We start from the raw sequence: 19,595 nt of genomic DNA on the forward strand, positions 1-19,595 counted from the left end.
ATGGAACTTGTGAGAGCATTACAGCCTGTTTGCTTACTCCAACTGCCATTTCAAGATGGATTTAGAGGATTGTTTTTATGTCATTTCTTTATGTCCTGGTGATTGTGAAATGTTTTCATTTTGTGAACTTGCTTAAAATTTTAGAGAAGCCATGAGGTGTTATCATTAGAAAGTTTTACAAAAGAATGACTAATAGCCCTATATGATGTAATTTTGTCACTGCTTCAATGTAAGAAGTTAGGACTTTGAATCTTTCAATGTATATGGAAATTTTTAGTACAAACCTTTACTCTCACGATGAGCTTTAAATTTTGGGGAGTAGCTGTTGCTCAAGAAAAGAGTAAATATTCCTTTTTTTTCCTAGTTTTACATTTTTTATTAACTTGATTATTTCTTATTTACATTTCGAATGTTATTCCCTTTCCCGATTTCTGGGCCAACATCCCCCTAACCCCTCCCCATCCCCTTCTTCATGGGTGTTCCCCTCCCCATCCTCCCCCCATTACCGCCCTTCCCCCAACAATCACGATCACTGGAAGTTCAGTCTTAGCAGGACCAAGGGCTTCCCCTTCCACTGGTGATCTTACTAGATTATTCATTAATACCTATGAGGTCAGAGTCCAGGGTCAGTCCATGTATAGTCTTTAGGTAGTGGCTTAGTCCCTGGAAGCTCTGGTTGCTTGACATTGTTGTACATATGGGGTCTCGAGCCCCTTCAAGCTCTTCCAGTCCTTTCTCTGATTCCTTCAATGAGGGTCCTGTTCTCAGTTCAGTGGTTTCCTGCTGGCATTCGCCTCTGTATTTGCTGTATTCTGGCTGTGTCTCTCAGGAGAGATCTACATCTGGCTCCTGTCAGCCTGCACTTCTTTGCTTCATCCATCTTGTCTAATTGGGTGGCTGTATATGTATGGGCCACATGTGGGGCAGGCTCTGAATGGGTGTTCCTTCGGTGTCTGTTTTAATCTTTGCCTCTCTATTCCATGCCAAGGGTATTCAAGCATTTGGGCTAATAGCCACTTATCAATGAGTGCATACCATATGTGTTTTTCTGTGATTGGGTTACCTCACTCAGGATGATATTTTCCAGTTCCAACCATTTGCCTATGAATTTCATAAAGTCATTGTTTTTGATAGCTGAGTAATATTCCACTGTATAGATGTACCACATTTTCTGTATCCATTCCTCTGTTGAAGAGCATCTGGGTTCTTTCCAGCTTCTGGCTATTATAAATAAGGCTGCTATGAACATAGTGGAGCATGTGTCTTTTTTATATGTTGGGGCATCTTTTGGATATATGCCCAAGAGAGGTATAGCTGGGTCCTCAAGTAGTTCAATGTCCAATTTTCTGATGAAATTCCAGACTGATTTCCAGAATGGTTGTACCAGTACACAATCCCACCAATAATGGAGGAGTGTTTCTCTTTCTCCACATCCTCGCCAACATCTGCTGTCACCTGAGTTTTTGATCTTAGCCATTCTCACTGGTGTGAGGTGAAATCTCAGGGTTGTTTTGATTTGCATTTCCCTTATGACTAAAGGTTTTGAACATTTCTTTAGGTGTTTCTCAGCCATTTGGCATTCCTCACCTGTGAATTCTTTGTTTAGCTCTGAACCCCATTTTTTAATAGGATTATTTGTCTCCCTGCGGTCTACCTTCTTGAGTTCTTTGTATATTTTGGATATAAGCCCTCTATCTGTTATAGGTTTGGTAAAGATCTTTTCCCAATTGGTTGGTTGCTGTTTTGTCCTAACCACAGTGTCCTTTGCTTTAAAGAAGCTTTGCAGTTTTATAACATCCCATGTGTCCATTCTTGATCTTGGAGCATAAGCCATTGGTGTTTTGTTCAGGAAATTTTTTCCAGTGCCCATGTGTTCGAGATGCTTCCCCACTTTTTCTTCTATTAGTTTGAGTGTGTCTGGTTTGATGTGGAGGTCCTTGATCCACTTGGACTTAAGCTTTGTACAGGGTGATAAGGATGGATCGATCTGCATTCTTCTACATGTTGTCCTCCAGTTGAACCAGCACCATTTGCTGAAAATGCTTTCTTTTTTCCATTGGATAGTTTTGGCTCCTTTGTCAAAAATCAAGTGACCATAGGTGTGTGGGTTAATTTCTGGGTCTTCAGTTCTATTCCATTGGTCCATCTGTCTGTCTCTGTACCAATACCATGCAGTTTTTATCACTATTGCTCTGTAATACTGCTTGAGTTCAGGGATAGTGATTCCCCCTGAAGTCTTTTCATTGTTGAGAATAGTTTTAGCTATCCTGGGTTTTTTGTTATTCCAGATGAATTTGCAAATTGTTCTGTCTAACTCTTTGAAGAATTGGATTGGTATTTTGATGGGGATTGCATTGAATCTGTAGATTGCTTTTGGTAAAATGGCCATTTTTACTATATTAACCCTGCCGATCCATGAGCATGGGAGATCTTTCCATCTTCTGAGGTCTTCTTCAATTTCTTTCTTCAGAGTCTTGAAGTTCTTATTGTACAGATCTTTTACTTCCTTGGTTAAAGTCAAACCAAGGTACTTTATATTATTTGGGACTATCATGAAGGGTATCGTTTCCCTAATTTCTTTTTCGACTTGTTTCTCTTTTGTGTAGAGTAAGGCTACTGATTTATTTGAGTTAATTTTATACCCAGCCACTTTGCTGAAGTTGTTTATCAGCTTTAGTAGTTCTCTGGTGGAACTTTTGGGATCACTTAAATATACTATCATATCATCTGCAAATAGTGATATTTTGAATTCTTCTTTTCCAATCTGTATCCTCTTGATCTCCTTTTGTTGTCTGATTGCTCTGGCTAGAACTTCAAGAACTATATTGAATAAGTAGGGAGAGAGTGGGCAGCCTTGTCTAGTCCCTGATTTTAGTGGGATTGCTTCAAGTTGCTCTCCATTTAGTTTCATGTTAGCAACTGGTTTGCTGTATATGGCTTTTACTATGTTTAGGTATGGGCCTTGAATTCCTATTCTTTCTAGGACTTTTATCATGAAGGGGTGTTGAATTTTGTCAAATGCTTTCCCAGCATCTAATGAAATGATCATGTGGTTTTGTTCTTTCAGTTTGTTTATATAATGGATCACGTTGATGGTTTTCCGTATATTAAACCATCCCTGCATGCCTGGGATGAAGCCTACTTGATCATGGTGGATGATTGTTTTGATGTGCTCTTGGATTCAGTTGGCCAGAATTTTATTGAGTATTTTTTCATTGATATTAATAAGGGCAATTGGTCTGAAGTTCTCTTTCTTTGTTGGGTCTTTGTGTGGTTTAGGTAGAAGAGTAATTGTGGCTTCATAGAAGGAATTCGGTAGTGATCCATCTGTTTCAATTTTGTGGAATAGTTTGGATAATATTGGTATGAGGTCTTCTATGAAGGTCTGATAGAAATTTGCACTGAACCCGTCTGGACCTCGGCTCTTTTTGGTTGGGAGACCTTTAATGACTGCTTCTATTTCCTTAGGAGTTATGGGGTTGTTTAAATGGTATATCTGTTCCTGATTTAACTTCGGTACCTGGTATTTGTCTAGGAAATTGTCCATTTCCTGCAGATTTTCAAGTTTTGTTGAATATAGGCTTTTGTAGTAAGATCTGATGATTTTTTGAATTTCCTCTGAATCTGTAGTTATGTCTCCCTTTTCATTTCTGATTTTGTTAATCTGGACACACTCGCTGTGTCCTCTCATTAGTCTGTCTAAAGGTTTATCTATCTTGTTGATTTTCTCAAAGAACCAGCTTTTGGTTCTGTTGATTCTTTCTATGGTCCTTTTTGTTTCTACTTGGTTGATTTCAGCTCTGAGTTTGATTATTTCCTGCCTTCTACTCCTCCTGGGTGTATTTGCTTCTTTTTGTTCTAGAGCTTTTAGGTGTGCTGTCAAGCTGCTGACATATGCTCTCTCCTGTTTCTTCCTGCAGGCACTCAGAGCTATGAGTTTTCCTCTTAGCACAGCTTTCATTGTGTCCCATACGTTTAGGTATGTTGTATCTTCATTTTCATTAAATTCTAAAAAGTCTTTAATTTCTTTCTTTATTTCTTCCTTGACCAGGTTATCATTGAGTAGAGCATTGTTCAACTTCCACGTATATGTGGGCATTCTTCCCTTATTGTTATTGAAGACCACCTTTAGGCCGTGGTGGTCTGATAGGACACATGGGATTATTTCTATCTTTCTGTACCTGTTGAGGCCTGTTTTTTGACCAATTATATGGTCAATTTTGGAGAAAGTACCATGAGGAGCTGAGAAGAGTGTTCATCCTTTTGTTTTAGGATAGAATGTTCTATAAATATCTAAGTTAAGTCCATTTGGTTCATGACTTCTCTTAGTGTGTCTACGTCTCTGTTTAATTTCTGTTTCCATGACCTGTCCATTGATGAGAGTGGGGTCTTGAAATCTCCTACTATTATTGTGTGAGGTGCAATGTGTGTTTTGAGCTTTAGTAAGTTTTCTTTTACGTATGTAGGTGCCCTTGTATTTGGGACATAGGTATTGATAGTTCACCTTGGTGGATTTTTCCTTTGATGAATATGAAGTGTCCTTCCTTATCTTTTTTGATGACTTGTAGTTGAGAATTGATTTTATTTGATATTAGAATGGCCACTCCAGCTTGCTTCTTCTGACCATTTGCTTGGAAAGTTGTTTTCCAGCCTTTCACTCTGAGGTTGTGTCTGTCTTTTTCTCTGAGGTGTGTTTCCTGTAGGCAGCAGAATGCAGGGTCCTCGTTGCGTATCCAGTTTGTTAATCTATGTCTTTTTATTGGGGAGTTGAGACCATTGATGTTGAGAGATATTAAGGAATAATGATTATTGCTTCCTGTTATATTCATATTTGGATGTGAGGTTATGTTTCTGTGCTTTTCTTCTCTTTGTTTTGTTGCCAAGACGATTAGTTTCTTGCTTTTTCTAGGGTATAGCTTTGCCTCCTTATGTTGGGCTTTACCATTTATTATCCTTTGTAGCGCTGGATTTGTTGAAAGATATTGTGTAAATTTAGTTTTGTCATGGAATATCTTGGTTTCTCCATCTATGTTAATTGAGAGTTTTGCAGGATACAGTAACCTGGGCTGGCATTTGTGTTCTCTTAGGGTCTGTATGACATCTGTCCAGGATCTTCTGGCTTTCATATTCTCTGGCAAAAAGTCTGGTGTGATTCTGATAGGTCTGCCTTTATATGTTACTTGACCTTTTTCCCTTACTGCTTTTACTATTCTTTCTTTATTTTGTGCAATTGGTGTTTTGACTATTATGTGACAGGAGGAGTTTCTTTTCTGGTCCAATCTATTTGGAGTTCTGTAGGTTTCTTGTATGCTTATGGGCATCTCTTTCTTTAGGTTAGACAAGTTTTCTTCTATGATTTTGTTGAAGGTATTTACTGGTCCTTTGAGCTGGGAGTCTTCACTGTCTTCTATACCTATTATCCTTAGGTTTGATCTTCTCATTGAGTCCTGGATTTCCTGTATGTTTTGGACCAGTAGCTTTTTCTGCTTTACATTATCTTTGACAGTTGTGTCGATGATTTCTATGGAATCTTCTGCTCCTGAGATTCTCTCTTCTATCTCTTGTATTCTGTTGGTGATGCTTGTATCTACGGCTCCTTGTCTCTTCCTTTGGTTTTCTATATCCAGGGTTGTTTCCCTGTGTTCTTTCTTGTTTGCTTCTATTTCCATTTTTCATTTCTTCAACTGTTTGATTGTGTTTTCCTGGAATTCTTTCAGGGATTTTTGTGATTTTTGTGTTTATTTATGTTTTCCTGGGTTTCTCTAAGGGAGTTCTTCATGTCTTTCTCAAAGTCTTCCAGCATCATGATCAAATATGATTTTGAATCTAGATCTTGCTTTTCCAGTGTATGTGGATATTCAGCGTTTGCTTTGGTGGGAGAATTGGGCTCCGATGATGCCATGTAGTCTTGGTTTCTGCTGATTGGGTTCCTGTCCTTGCCTCTCGCCATCAGGTTGTCTCTGGTGTTACTTTGTTCTGCTATTTCTGACAGTGGCTAGACTGTCCTATAAGCCTATGTGTCAGGAGTGCTGTAGACCTGTTTTCCTGTTTTCTTTCAGCCAGTTATGGGAACAGAGTGGTCTCCTTTCGGGCGTGTAGTTTTTCCTATCTACAGGTCTTCAGCTGTTCCTGTGGGCCTGTGTCCTGAGTTCACCCGGCAGGTCGCTTGGAGCAGAAAAGTTGGTCTTACCTGTGGTCCCGAGCCTCAAGTTTGCTCGTGGGGTGTTGCTTATGAGCTCTCCGGGAGAGCAGCAACCAGGAGGACCTGCGCTGCCCTTTCTGGGAGCCCCCCATGCACCAGGGTCCCAGATGGCGTTTGGTGTTTTCCTCTGGAGTCAGAAATGTGGGCAGAGTATAGTCTTTTCTGGCTTCCCAGGCATGTCTGCCTCTCTCCTCAATATCCCTTTTCAATATCTGAAATTAATTTTAAGCTTCTAAGGATATGTTAATTGGCTAAGTACCTCACCTTACCAGAGGACTTAAGCCTTTTTTTGATATCCTTAGGGGAAGTAAAGCTGTTGTTGTGTTAATAAAGAATTGTAGGGTAGAGTTATAGAAAAAGAAAGTTATATAAAAAGAAATCTGGTGAAACATACCTTATTCCAAACAGCAATTAAATTGGTTATTACAAAATACTGATATTTGGCCTATTACATACACATGTTTATTCTCTTGAGTTTCCCCTTGCTTCAGCACAGATTATTGAATTACATGCTGTAGCTGCTGTTTTTTAAATGTTGAAAAATCAAGCTTTCAATTTATATACTGATAGCCAATGTGTGGCTTATGGTTTGCAATTGATTAAAATTTTTCCCTTTTTAGATACTAACCCTCAAATTTTACAATTATTTATGCTATACAACTGATTGGAAACAAGTTTTCTACATGAAATCAATGAGTGATGATTTCAGTGTGAATGTCTGACAACTCTGTCTTTTCAGAGCTCTGGTTCAGGCAACTGACTGAACAAAACCATAGACTCATACCGAGTTCTTCGGAAATGGTCATGGCACACTCTCATGGAAAGAGGAAGACTCCATTTGCTCACTCTCAACTCCCGGCCTCACCCTGCCAGCTCAGGGATTTCTAAGTAAGGCTGAATCTGGACAGTATTTACAGGATTTGGCATTTCTAATTAATGTTTAATGTTTAGGTAAATAAAGCTTGTGTAGGAACACTAACCACTCTTCCAAAGAATGTACTGTTCCTTTATAGGCCATTTAAGAACTCAAACTAGATTGCCTGGATGGACCCCTTAGCGAGGGAGGGCAATGAGGCAGATAATAGGTCTTACATAGAAACGATTAGCCAAACAATCTTATTCTTTATATCACCAGAACAATAATGCTGGAGACAATAATTTGGTATTCAAGTCAAATTATAAATAACGTCCTCAGTGTCCTCAATTTCTTCCTGCATCACATAATAGTATTAATCCTCAAGGATTTATAGACAGTGCCTTAATAAATAAAAGGGGGAGTTATATCCCTGTATGCTATACAGTTATTTAAATAATGTTCTTTTTATTTTCAGTTTTAAAATTTGGATGCCAAGGAACTCTCTGAGTGTCTATGGCACCTTACAATTAGGCATACTTCTGCCTAGGTGCCCCCACCAGCAGGGATTCAATTATTCGTGGAGGTTGAGGAGGACCCGTACCTGTGGAAAAACGGGTGAGAAAGAGGAGCAAGACCAAGCAGTGTCCTTGTCAAGGTCTGTTTATTGAGAGGAGTATACAGCATTAAAAGCTCTGAAGCAGGAACTGAAGCTTAGGGCGGGAAGTACCCAAGGACATAAGGTAAATCCTTCATGGTGCCTTGTCAGTGCTGGAATCGACACATTTTCACAGTATTAACCCCTGCCAATCGATGAGCAGTGGAGGCCTTTCCACTTTCTGAGATCTTATTCAATTTCTTTCTTCAGAGACTTGAAATACTCATCATATAGATCTTTCACTTGCTTGGTTAGAGTCATACAGAGGTATTTCATATTACTTATGACAATTGTGAAGGGTGTCATTTCCTTAATTTCTTTCCCAGCCTGTTGGTCCTTTGAGTAGAGGAAGGCCACTTATTTGTTTGATTTAATTTTGTATTCAGCCACTTTGCTGAAGTTGTTTATCAGGTTTAAGGGTTCTCTGGTGGAATGTTTGGAGTCACTTTAGTATACTATTATATCATCTGCAAATAGTCATAATTTGACTTCTTCTTTTCCAACTGTATCCCTTTGAACTCCTTTTGTTGTCTGGTCGATCTGGCTAGGACTTCAAGTACTATGTTGAATAGGTAGGGAGAGATGGGGCAGCGTTGTCTAGTCCGATTTTAGTGGGATTGCTTCAAGTTTCTCTCCATTTAGTTTAATGTTAGCTACTGGTTTGTTGTATATGGCTTTTACTGTGTTTAGGTATGTGCCTTGAATTCCTGATCTTTCCAGGACTTTTAACATTAAGGCGTGTTGAATTTTGTCAAATGCTTTCTCAGCATCTAATGAGATGATCATGTGTTTTTTGTTTTTTGGTTTTTTTTGAGTTTGTTTATATAGTGGAGTATGTTGATGAATTTCCATATATTGAATCATCTTTTCTTTCCTGGTAAATCATCCGTGATCATGATGGATGATTGTTTTGATGTGTTCTTGGATTCAGTTTGCAAGAATTTTATTGGTCTGAAGTTCTCTTTCTTTGTTGGGGGTCTTTGTGAGGCTTAGGTATAAGTGCAGTTGTGGCTTCATAGAAGGAATTGGGTAGCACTCCTTCTGTTTCTATTTTGTGGAACAGTTTGGACAGTATTGTTATCAGGTCTTCTATGAAGGTCTGATAGAATTTGCCACTAAACTCATCTGGTCCTGGGCATTTTTTTTTTTTTTTGGTTGGGAGACTTTTAATGACTTCTATATCTTTAGGAGTTATGGGACTGTTTGGACAGTTTATCTGATCCTGATTTAACTTTGGTGCCTGGTATCTGTCTAGAAAATTGTCCACTTCATTCAAATTTTCCAGTTTTGTTGAATATAGCCTTTTGTAGTAGGATCTGATGGATTTTTGAATTTCCTCAGTGTCTGTTGTTATGTGTTTCTTTTCATTCCTGATTTTGTTAATTTGGATACTGTCTCTGTGCCCTCTGGTTAGTCTGGCTAAGGGTTTATCTATCCCGTTGATTTTCTCAAAGAACCAGCTTCTGGTTTTGTTGATTCTTTGTATAGTTCTTTTTGTTTCTAGTTGGTTGATTTCAGTCCTGAGTTTGATTATTTCCTGTTGTCTACTCCTCTTGCATGTATTTGCTTCTTTTTGTTCTAGATCTTTTAGGTGTGCTGTCAAGCTGCTAGTGCATGCTCTCTCCTATTTCTTTTTGGAGGCACTCAAAGCTAGGAGTTTTCCTCTTAGCACTCCTTTCATTGTGGCACATGAGTTTGGATATGTTATGCCTTCATTGTCACTAAATTCTAAAAAATTCTTTAATGTCTCTATTGCTTTCTTGACCAAATTATCATTGAGTAGAGGGTTGTTCAGCTTTCATTTGTATGTGGGCTTTCTGTGGTTTTTAGTATTATTGAATACCGTCCTTATTCCGTGGTGATCTGATAGGACACATGGGATTATTTCAATCTTCTTGTATCTATTGACACCTGTTTTGTGACCAATTATATGGTCAGTTTTGGAGAAGGTACCATGACATGCTGAAAAGAAGGTATATTCTTTAGTTTCAGGATGAAATGTTCTATAGATATCTGTTAAATCCATTTGGTTCATAACTTCCCTTAGTTTCTCTGTGTCTATGTTTAGATTCTGTTTCTATGATCTATCCATTGATGAGAGTGGGGTGTTGAAGTCTCCCACTATTATTGTGTGATATTTGCTGTGTGCTTTGAGCTTTAGTAAGGTTTCTCATTCCCTTGAATTTGGAGCATAGACATTCAAGATTGAGAGTTCATCTCATTGGATTTTTCCTTTAATGAATACGAACTGTCTTTCCTTAACTTTTTTGATTACTCTTGGTTGAAAGTCGATTTTATTCTATATTAGAATGGCTACTCTAGTTTATTTCTTAGGACCATTTGTTTGGAAAGTTATTTTCCCAGGCTTTTACTCTGAGGTAGTGTCTGTCTTTTTCTCTGAGGTGTGTTTCCTGTATGCAGGAAAATGCTGGGTCCCCTTCATGTATCCAGTCTGTTAGTTTATGTCTTTTTATTGGCGAATGGAGTCCATTGATTTTGAGAGATGTTAGGGACCAATGATTGTTGTTTCCGGTTGTTTTTGTTGTTAGAGGTGGAATTATATTTGTGTGGCCATCTTCTTTTGGGTAGTTGAAATTAGATTACTTTCTTGCTTTTTCTAGGTTATAGTTTTTCTCCTTGTGTTGGAGTTTTCCATCTGTTATCCTTTGTAGGTCTGGATTTGTGGAAAGACATTGTATAAATTTGGTTTTGTCATGGAATATCTTGGTTTCTCCATCTATGGTACTTGAAAGTTTTGCTGGATATAGTATCCTGGGTTGGCATTTGTGTTCTCTTAGGATCTGTATGACATTTGCCCAGGATCTTCTGGCTTTCATAGTCTCTGGTGAGAAGTCTGGTGTAATTCTGATAGTTATGCCTTTATATGTTACTTGACCTTTTCCGCTTACTGCTTTTAATATTCTTTCTTTGTTTGTGCATTTGGTGTTTTGACTATTATGTGATTGGATTCTGGTCCAATCTATTTGAAGTTCTGTATGCTTCTTGTTTATGTGCATCTCTTTCTTTAGGTTAGGGAAGTTTTCTTCTGTAATTTTGTTGAGGATATTTACTGTCCCTTTAAGTTGGGAGTCTTCACTCTCTTCTATATCTATTATCCTTAGGTTTCATCTTCTCATTGTTACCTGGATTTCCTGAATATTTTGGGTGAGGAGATTTTTGCAGTTTGCATTTTCTTTGATGGTTGTGTCAATATCTCCTATCTTACCTTCTGCCCTGAGATTCTCTCTTCTATCTCTTGTATTCTGTTGGTAATGTTTGTGTCTATGACTCCCAATCTTTTTCTTAGGTTCTCTATCTCCAGGGCTGTCTCCCTTTGTGATTTCTTTAATGTTTCTATTTTTATTTTTAGATCCTACATGGTTTTGTTCAATTCCTTCACCTGTTTGCGTTTTCCTTTAGTCCTTTAAGTGATTTTTGTGTTTCTTCCTGTTTACGTGCGTTGTCCTGAATTTCTTTAAGAGAGTTATTTATGTCCTTCTTAAAGTCCTCTAACATCATCATGAGTTAAAAAGCAAATAAAAATCTTGCTTTTCCATTGTGTTGGGGTACCCAGGGCTTGCTGGTTGTGAGGGAACTGGGTTCTGATGATGCCTTGTGACCTTGATTTCTGTTGCTACGTTCCCCAGATATCTTGGGGCACTGAGGTGCCGGGACTAGCGAGGCAAAAGACAATATGGTTTTTTTATTTTTTATATTTTTACAACAACAGATGGCACCCAATGTGATGGGCAAGAAAGAATACAGTAGTAATTCTAAGAGTTGAGAGAAAGTTTTCATTTTCTAAGTTAAGAGGAGGCCGGCGCCATGTTAAGTCATGTGATATCTCCAGAGCGAGAATTCAAACAAAGAAACAGGGACGCTGCCTGGGCTGGCAGGCTGTAGGTCCCCTGCTGTGTGATAAGTAATGGCAGCTCAGAGAGTTAGAGATTAAAGCTGCTTTTTAAAGAAAGTTGTTTAGAAAGTCTTTCTGGATACTCATATTCTTTTTAACGTGGGCTCCATGGGAATTTTGGGTTGAAATCCTAGTTAGACAAGCTACTTCTTAATGACAGGTATTATTAAAAGGCAATTAAGTTTGTTTTTAGAAAGAAGAGAGTAAAGAGATTACCTGAATCAGGTGGGGATTTTCATCCACAGTTCAGAACTTAGATAGGGAAAAATTGGACACTAACTCCAAGTAGAGTTGTGATAAATGTCTGTAACACCAGGCAGAGTGAATGCAGACATATATTATAGAAGTTGTTAAGGTTAAGTAAAAATCTGTGGCTCTGGGTAGAGAGCTTAACAGATTGAGATATTTTGGGCAGAAGTCCTGGTTTGATTTGTTGCTTATTGATATTGGAATCGATAGAAGGTATTTGGTTTGTTTTATGAATTACCCCACTAAAGGCCATATGGCTTGTTGATGCCGGCTAGTGAGGGTTTGTGTTACTTTTGATATTTGCCACAACAGGAAGCTCAGATTCTCTTAACGTGGGCTCCACGGGAATTTTGGGTTCAGTTCCTGACATCACAGAGTACAAAAGCCTATCAGGCTCATTGTTTAGCTTACTTCCTTTTTAAAAAATTCTTTAGTCTTCATGATGGGTGTGACTTTGAGTTTTATGGTTATATTATTACTCTGGGAAAGAGTGCAAGATACAAACTTTTCTGCTTTCAGACTAAGGAACACAGTATTTTGGGAGAAAGATTTTGTGTTTTTACAGGTTGTTATTAATGTTCCTAAGGGATGGATGGTACCGGGCTTTGTATGTTTAAGTGGGCAATTATATCTTACCATTTGGGTCAAAGGTTATTGTGTTATGTGTTCTTTTATGTGACAGTATGAGTGTAGGAAAGTGTGTGGGGGCAAGAGACACTGGACCGCTGCGGAGTTGGGATATGTTTCTGCCAAGGTATCTAGCAGATATCTTGGGGCACCGTGGTGCGGACCTAGTGAGGTAAAAGACAACAATATTTTTTTTACTTTTTATATTTTTACAACACTGGGCATATAAAATTATTGAACATATCAAACCACCAAATGATTTTTTTTAAAGTCAGGATCGTATATAAGGAAGGAAAACTCATGATAAGGTATGATGAGACCACTGATACCACATGCATTATGGGATTTACAAGCAGGCTCTAAACTCTTGACTGTCCATGATTTCAGGTCAGCAAGGTACCCACTGCTTGAAATGTTAAAATTCTCTAAATGTGGGAAAGTAGTCAGTAACAAAAATCGCAATTTGTCTACCACTATTCACAAGGTAATTTAATTCTCTCATCTCATACTTTATGTATGTGTTTGAGTACATTCACGTGTGTGTGTGTGTGTGTGTGTGTGTGTGTGTGTGTGTGTGTGTATGTGTGTGTGTGTCTGCATGTGTGGGTGGGAAGTATGTATGCAGGTGTGGTCCACATGTGTTTTTCCTTTGAACGGGGTCTCCCAGTGAGTGTACACGCCATAAGGCTAGGCTAGTCAGTGAGTTGCAGGGATCCACTAGTTTTCACCTCCCTAGCACAGTGTACGATAAATACATACCATGATGCTGGCCTCTCACATGAGTTCTAGAAACCAAACCAGGTCTCCATGCTTGCATAGAAGGAAAGCCACGGCAGGGGCTCAAGCAGTTGAGTTAACTGAGCTGTGTCCCCAGCTGTTTCTCAGATATTGTGTGGGGTTTGTGGAGATAAACCTGGTGGAGGAAGAAGTTGGACAGAAAGCGAGGTGCACAAGCTTCTGCGACTCCTTGAAGATTGTTTAACTACTTTTATGATCTAACATAAATCACAGCATTACAGTGAGACAACATAAAGGACCCAAGGCCAGGGCAGTGGCTGCTTCCCAGTCTTCTCAGAAATCTCCATAGGAATTTGCCCTACAGGTTCCTGAACAGGCTGGTCAGATTCTGCTACACAACATAGGTTGTACTCTTATTTGCACTTGAATACATAAACATACCCAAATTGGCAAAATAACTCCATATAAGCTTATGTACTAAACAATCAGTTTTTATCTGAACTCTAATACTGGTCTCTGGAGTCTGAATCTGGAGCATCCTTATAGGCTCCATTTCTGCTCCCCCCACCGCATCCGAGTCCCTGTATTCACAATAGTGTTTTTCCTCTTCCCAACAAAAATACATTCGAAATCTCTCCTTCACCATCCTAGTCACCAGTGACTACCCTTGCCCTTTATTATTAAGATTAAAAGCTGTGATTGTTCCAAAGGAAAATAAAAAACGAGAAAGGCTATGCTTGGTCAACTTGACAACCAACCTAGATAATGGGGGAAAATGGAATTTTTCTTTGGGAATTGTGTCCATCAGATTGGCCTGTGAAGTGTTTCTATGATTGTGAATTCATGCAGGTGGATCCAATCCACTCTAGGCAGTCCTATCCCTAAACAGGTAGCCTTGAGCTGTATTAGAAAGTTAGCTGAACAAAAAGAAGAGAGCCAGTTAAACAGTATCCCTCCATTGTCTCTTCTCTGGCTCCTGCCTCCAGGTTCTTGCTTGACCTCCTGCCCTGCCTTTCCTTGATGGTGGACTATAATTTATAAGCTGAAACAAACACATTCTTTCCTAAGTTGCTTTTGCTTGAGATTTTCTATTAAATCAATGGGAAAAAAATCAAACTAAAGCAGAGACAAAATTCTTTCTTACCTGTCTACAAAGGCATGGATGGGATACTCCAAGGATGAGGTATGGGCATCACATAACTTCTTCAGGAGGCTGTCAGAGTCACTAGAAGGCAACTGCATGTACTGAAAAATAGAGAAAATAAGTGCTATGTGGGCAACTCTCCCTGCAATTCTCCCAGACTCACAGATATGAGGAATCATCAGCATGACCAAGAATGATGTTTTGACATGTCATAGCTAGTGCTTAACAGCAAAAGAAAAAACTAGTACTTTCTAGTATAGCATAGCAATAAATTGAAATAAGCCTGAGGTATCTGCAAAGTGCCATGTTTCTACTTGAAAGACCTATTGCCATTTGTGGTATTTTTTTTTCACTTGCATTAAGAACAGATAAATTTTGTGTTAGGACTGTATTAGAATGGGGGTGGGTTCCCTGGCATATACTGTACTTTACATCACTAATGAGTAAAAATAAAACCCTTACAATTTACATTTTAATATTAAGGAACGTATACAATGCATAAAAAACAATCACGTGGAACTTTTACAAAGAGCATTCTCTAGGCATGTCTGAGCAGTGTAGTATAAAACTTAAACCAAGAACCTGGAAAAAGTCTTTCCACATGTCCATTGTTTCAGGGAAGGCAGATCGACAGCCAGAAACATTGTAACAAAACCTCATCTGATCCTTGGGTGGTGGCAAGATCGTGAATTGGTTTGGTGATAGCCCCATTATTCCAGAATCAACAGCAGCAAGGAAAGGTAACACACTCAGATAATAATTTACATCTGTAAAAACAAGACGCTGGTTAGACTCAGAACCAGTGACAAAACACAGAGCAGGTTTTGATGAATCATTAAGTCATTAAGGATCACTCACAGATTCCAAATGCTTATAAAATTATCAACTCCAATTTATTGAGGAAAATCAAGTTATAGTTTAATAGACCTATAATCCTGGGTACATACATATCCATACTGAAGCATCATATTATCATATTTTGAGAAAGGTAATTTTAATGGTTGCATAATAATTTTATTTCACAGCATTAATTAAATAAACAAAAACTATCCAATAGTTCACAGAATGGTTCAGAAGTTCTTAGTGAAATTGTATTGTTGATATTAATTTTTCTATAATAATCAAACACAATTATAAATTTGGAAAATGAATATTTTATGTTTTGCAACTTAGTCTAATTTTTATGCATAATATCACTAAGTACTTTTATTCTGTTTTGCTAAAGCAAGAACTTTTGACTGGAAACTGAATAGTCTTCTCAGAGCTTCCCAGTTATAGAGGCACAAGTGCTGCAGATTTAAGCATCTTAATTTAGAGAGATAATTGACTTATACTGATTCTTAACACTTAAAATTACTAAGCCAATCAAACTAAATTGAAAATCCAGAGCTGTTGGCAAGTCTGTTTATGCATTTTGAAAAGAATGACTCAAATTAGGGAAAATATTCTGTGGTTCATACTATTTGTGAGTCAGTCCAAGAAATTAAAATTTAAGTGTCTTTTATAATCATTTGCAAACTATTCTAATAACTTTCTGTGTTCATTAATTTCAAACCAAACATAGAATGAATTAGAAAATATATTCAAATTGTTTTTAATATTGAATAACTAAAGCCCTAGTTATAGATTGGCCAAAGTATAATGTTAGTCTGGCATGTTTGTGAGCTTCAGTATTCAGAATCTTTGTTCTGAGCCAAAAAGAAAAGCATTGTTATCTCTATATCAGGTTGTTGTGGTAAATATTAAAAATACTCACTGACCCTTGCTACCGGGCATCCTTGAGCCATATGGCATTAGCAGGGTATATCCATCTCAGTGGCAGCCGGTTCTGGAGCACTAGGACATGCTGTCCCCAGTGGTCTCTCCACCCCTGTTTCTAGCTACATGCCATGGCCGTCCTCTCCTGGCTGACTCTGCCGCTTCCTCTGATCACATTCCCTGCAACTGCCCCATACCGTCACTGTCATAACCCATACCAGCCCGAACAAATCAAAACTCCAGATGCTTGTAATTTAGCAATCAGATTTATAACAGTAAATTCAAACCACACAAAATATCTGCACAATAAACTCAGAGCCAATTGATAATGATATAAACCGCCCACCTAGATAAGATAAATTGACCTATAAAAATCCACCCCTTAAGAAATATTCATAACTAATCATGGCCATTTAAGGCCACACAGATCCGGGTCTTCCTTCTCTGCCTACATCTTGGTTCTTCTCCCTTTCTTTCTCCTCCCTCTCCCCTTACAAAAACTCTACCCCCCACCCGTTTTCTCACTGTTCAGTCATGGGCCTTGCTCTATCCTGGGCCAGCCCTCACCTGCAAAAAGACATCAACCTACATCATGTTTCAAAGCTTCTACATTGCTACCAACCATGCTGGTCCCTAGAGACCTTGACCTCTGCAGTTCCTTGATTCAGCTCTGGAAACAGTCTGACTACATCCTTAAAAATTATTATGTTCTATTTGACTGATCAACTCTGCCACATGTCATCTAGGCCACTGGTATATGATAAAGTGAATTCATTTGAAAACGGAGCAGTGCTGTTTTCATTTTGTCCCTTCCTCTAAAACACAGGCTAAATGTATTCTTTGAGGTAAAGGTAAGATTTGGCTATTAAAAGGAACCTACCAGCCCACCAGCTGTCCACAGAGATACATAGACTGGCTTCAGGTTTGTTGCCGCAGTCTGTCATTCCAGTGGGATCAGCTAATCTTCCTAGAGGACAGAGAAGGCACATGTGTATTTGTTTATCATACACCTTCAAAATTGTTACATGCCTGTGTTGGGGTAAAGTTAATTAAAGCTTCTTTTATCCCTCACAAGAGCCAGCACTGTAGGGCCACAGGGCATCTGTGGAATATTTTTATCTCAGTCAACAAAGCGTCTCACCAGCTAGGCTCCATCCCATATCACACTGACAATGGCTGCTCGAAGAGCTCGGTAACAATCTCTACCCAACTGGTTCCCAAGGCAGGGTACCACCATGACAAACATACACATCCCAATTCCATGGCAGCCCACCATACACTCTCTTGAATTCAATTAAATCGCCACATGAAAAAACACACAACACAATAACCTCCAATCCAATTGATAATATATACTTGCCCATCTAGATAACATACAGTTTGCTCAGCTAGAAACACAAAATCCTGTACACATCCATCCCTTAGGAATATTCATAACAACCTGTAAATGTGCAGAGAGAAATCTTAATATCTACCTCCGTGTTCTCTCAACTGCTCCTCTCTCTTCTCCCTCCGGTCTCCTCCTCTCTAAAACTTTCCTCCTGCCCATCCTTCCTCTCATCCAGTAACAGGCATTTGTCTAGCTTGTACCTGCCTTCACCTGCCTAATGACATCAACCTACATACCTGCATTTAAGTTATAGGTACAAAATACTCCAAATTACTTATATTTTACTTACCATCATTTTCTTATATTTCTCTAGTCACAATCAAATTATTTTCTATTCTTCAGCAACATCAAAATTTTGACTTTTAGTTTATAGGTTACAAGTTGTTTTAGTTATATAACTTTATATTTTACTGCCTTTGCTGCCTCCTAATAAAAATCATTGTAGCAACAATTGAACAAAGGAAAAAAACGGGGTAAAAGTCAAATTAAAACCTTGGACTACGTTTTCTAAGTTACATTAGTACATGTGCCTTGGTTTGTTTGTTTGGTTGGTTGGTTTTCTTTTTACCCTCTTGTTAAGTAGAGATAACAGTATTCAGTACACGTGAGACTACTATCTAAAGTAAGAGCAATTATCAGAAGTATTTTTACACATTGACTATTACATAAGCATCAGAACATCAGAAAGTGATCTTCATTCTTCTACAAACCTGACACAACTCTCCTCCTCTCCCTTCCATTTTCTTAATTGCTGAGTAATTAGTAAGAGTAGATTGGGCATCTGTTAGCCAGAAGGAACTATCTTTTCATACATAAATGTGATGCTCCCAAAATGTCTCCCATGTGTATACACTGGAAAGGATTGGATTTCCAAGAAGCAGCAACCCTTGGCTCAGATCACTATTAACAAAGAACAACTCATTTGTAATTTCATGCTTATGATCCGGCAATTTCAATTAAGACGGTCAGAAAGGTCAACATAATCACTTCATGTTTCTAATGAATATCCCTGGTCTGTTCCTAGGGACAGGACGGAATGTATAGTTAGCAGTTCATTACAGTTACTATGGGGGGTGATGAAACACCATGATCAAAGCAACTTGGAAAGGAAAGGTTTAGCTTACTTACCCTGATCACAGTGCATTGAGGAACACCAAGAGAGGAGCTCAAATCAGACTAGAACCTGGAGGCAGGAGCTGACACAGAAAACTTAGAAGAGTGCAGGCTTGTTCCTCATTGATTGTTCAGCCTTATTTCTTATAGAAATCAGGAACACACATCCATAGTGAGCTGGGCTTGGTCACATCAATCTAATTAAGAGAGTGACCTACAAAATTGCCAACTGGTTGATCTTAGAAAAGCATTTTCTCAACTGAAATTCCCTCCTCTCAGATGAGAGCTGCCTGTGCCAAGTTGACATAAAACTAAACGATAAGTAGTATAAGATAGGAAGAAACATGTTTTCCTAATACAGCAGGATTACATTGGTATATAGAAGAATGTGTCTTTCTTACCTGTTTCATACTGCCAGTCAAGCATCGTAGGCAATCCCCACAGGAAACTTTGTTCATTTTCCGGACCATATCTTTCAGAATTCGTGGCTGTCTCATTCAGTAGGATTCTGTACATCCCCATCCTGTCAGTGAGTACCCAAGGGTTAATTACGTACTTCCAATCCTCCATCCTGTAGTCACTTAATCTGCTCAGGGCTGTCTTCCCATAAAGGAGGATACAGCGATATGACATTAGAAATCTCTGCTACAGCTGCAGAGAAGCAGCCAGCCAGTACCCAGACCCAGGAAGCCAGGACAGCCATGGTGCCAAACTGGGAACCAAGGGTGTGACCAGGTTTTTATTGGAGAGGGAGGGAGGAAGCTAGGATACCTTCTTATCTCATGATTTATAGGCAATTTGCAGTATTTTCTAGGCAGAATGCCCATAGAGAAGAAATGTGTATCTTGGTGATTACAATAAAGATACAACAGTAAATTGTATCAGAACCTGAACACAAAGCAAAGCTTGTCAGATATTGGATAAATGCCATTTGTTAATGATGAAACTCT

The 19,595-nt window shown here is 38.6% G+C and overlaps 1 long non-coding RNA gene and 1 pseudogene across 3 annotated transcripts in view; one reads left to right on the top strand and one right to left on the bottom strand.

Annotated features, from left to right (window-relative positions):
- Positions 1–19,595, top strand: part of LOC148006895 (uncharacterized) — a 138,448-nt gene that overhangs the window by 56,417 nt on the left and 62,436 nt on the right. The gene's annotated exons all lie outside the window — the stretch shown is intronic.
- Positions 13,259–19,348, bottom strand: Leg1-ps1 (liver enriched gene 1, pseudogene 1; annotated as a pseudogene). Its single transcript, XR_015649158.1, has 5 exons — positions 19,047–19,348; positions 17,023–17,109; positions 14,967–15,151; positions 14,385–14,485; positions 13,259–13,415 (listed from the first exon to the last, which is right to left on the bottom strand). The product of XR_015649158.1 is annotated as a liver enriched gene 1, pseudogene 1 (transcript).

Source organism: Rattus norvegicus, chromosome 1, assembly GCF_021556685.1.
Source record: "Rattus norvegicus strain SHRSP/BbbUtx chromosome 1, alternate assembly SHRSP_T2T, whole genome shotgun sequence".
Lineage (NCBI taxonomy): Eukaryota > Metazoa > Chordata > Mammalia > Rodentia > Muridae > Rattus > Rattus norvegicus.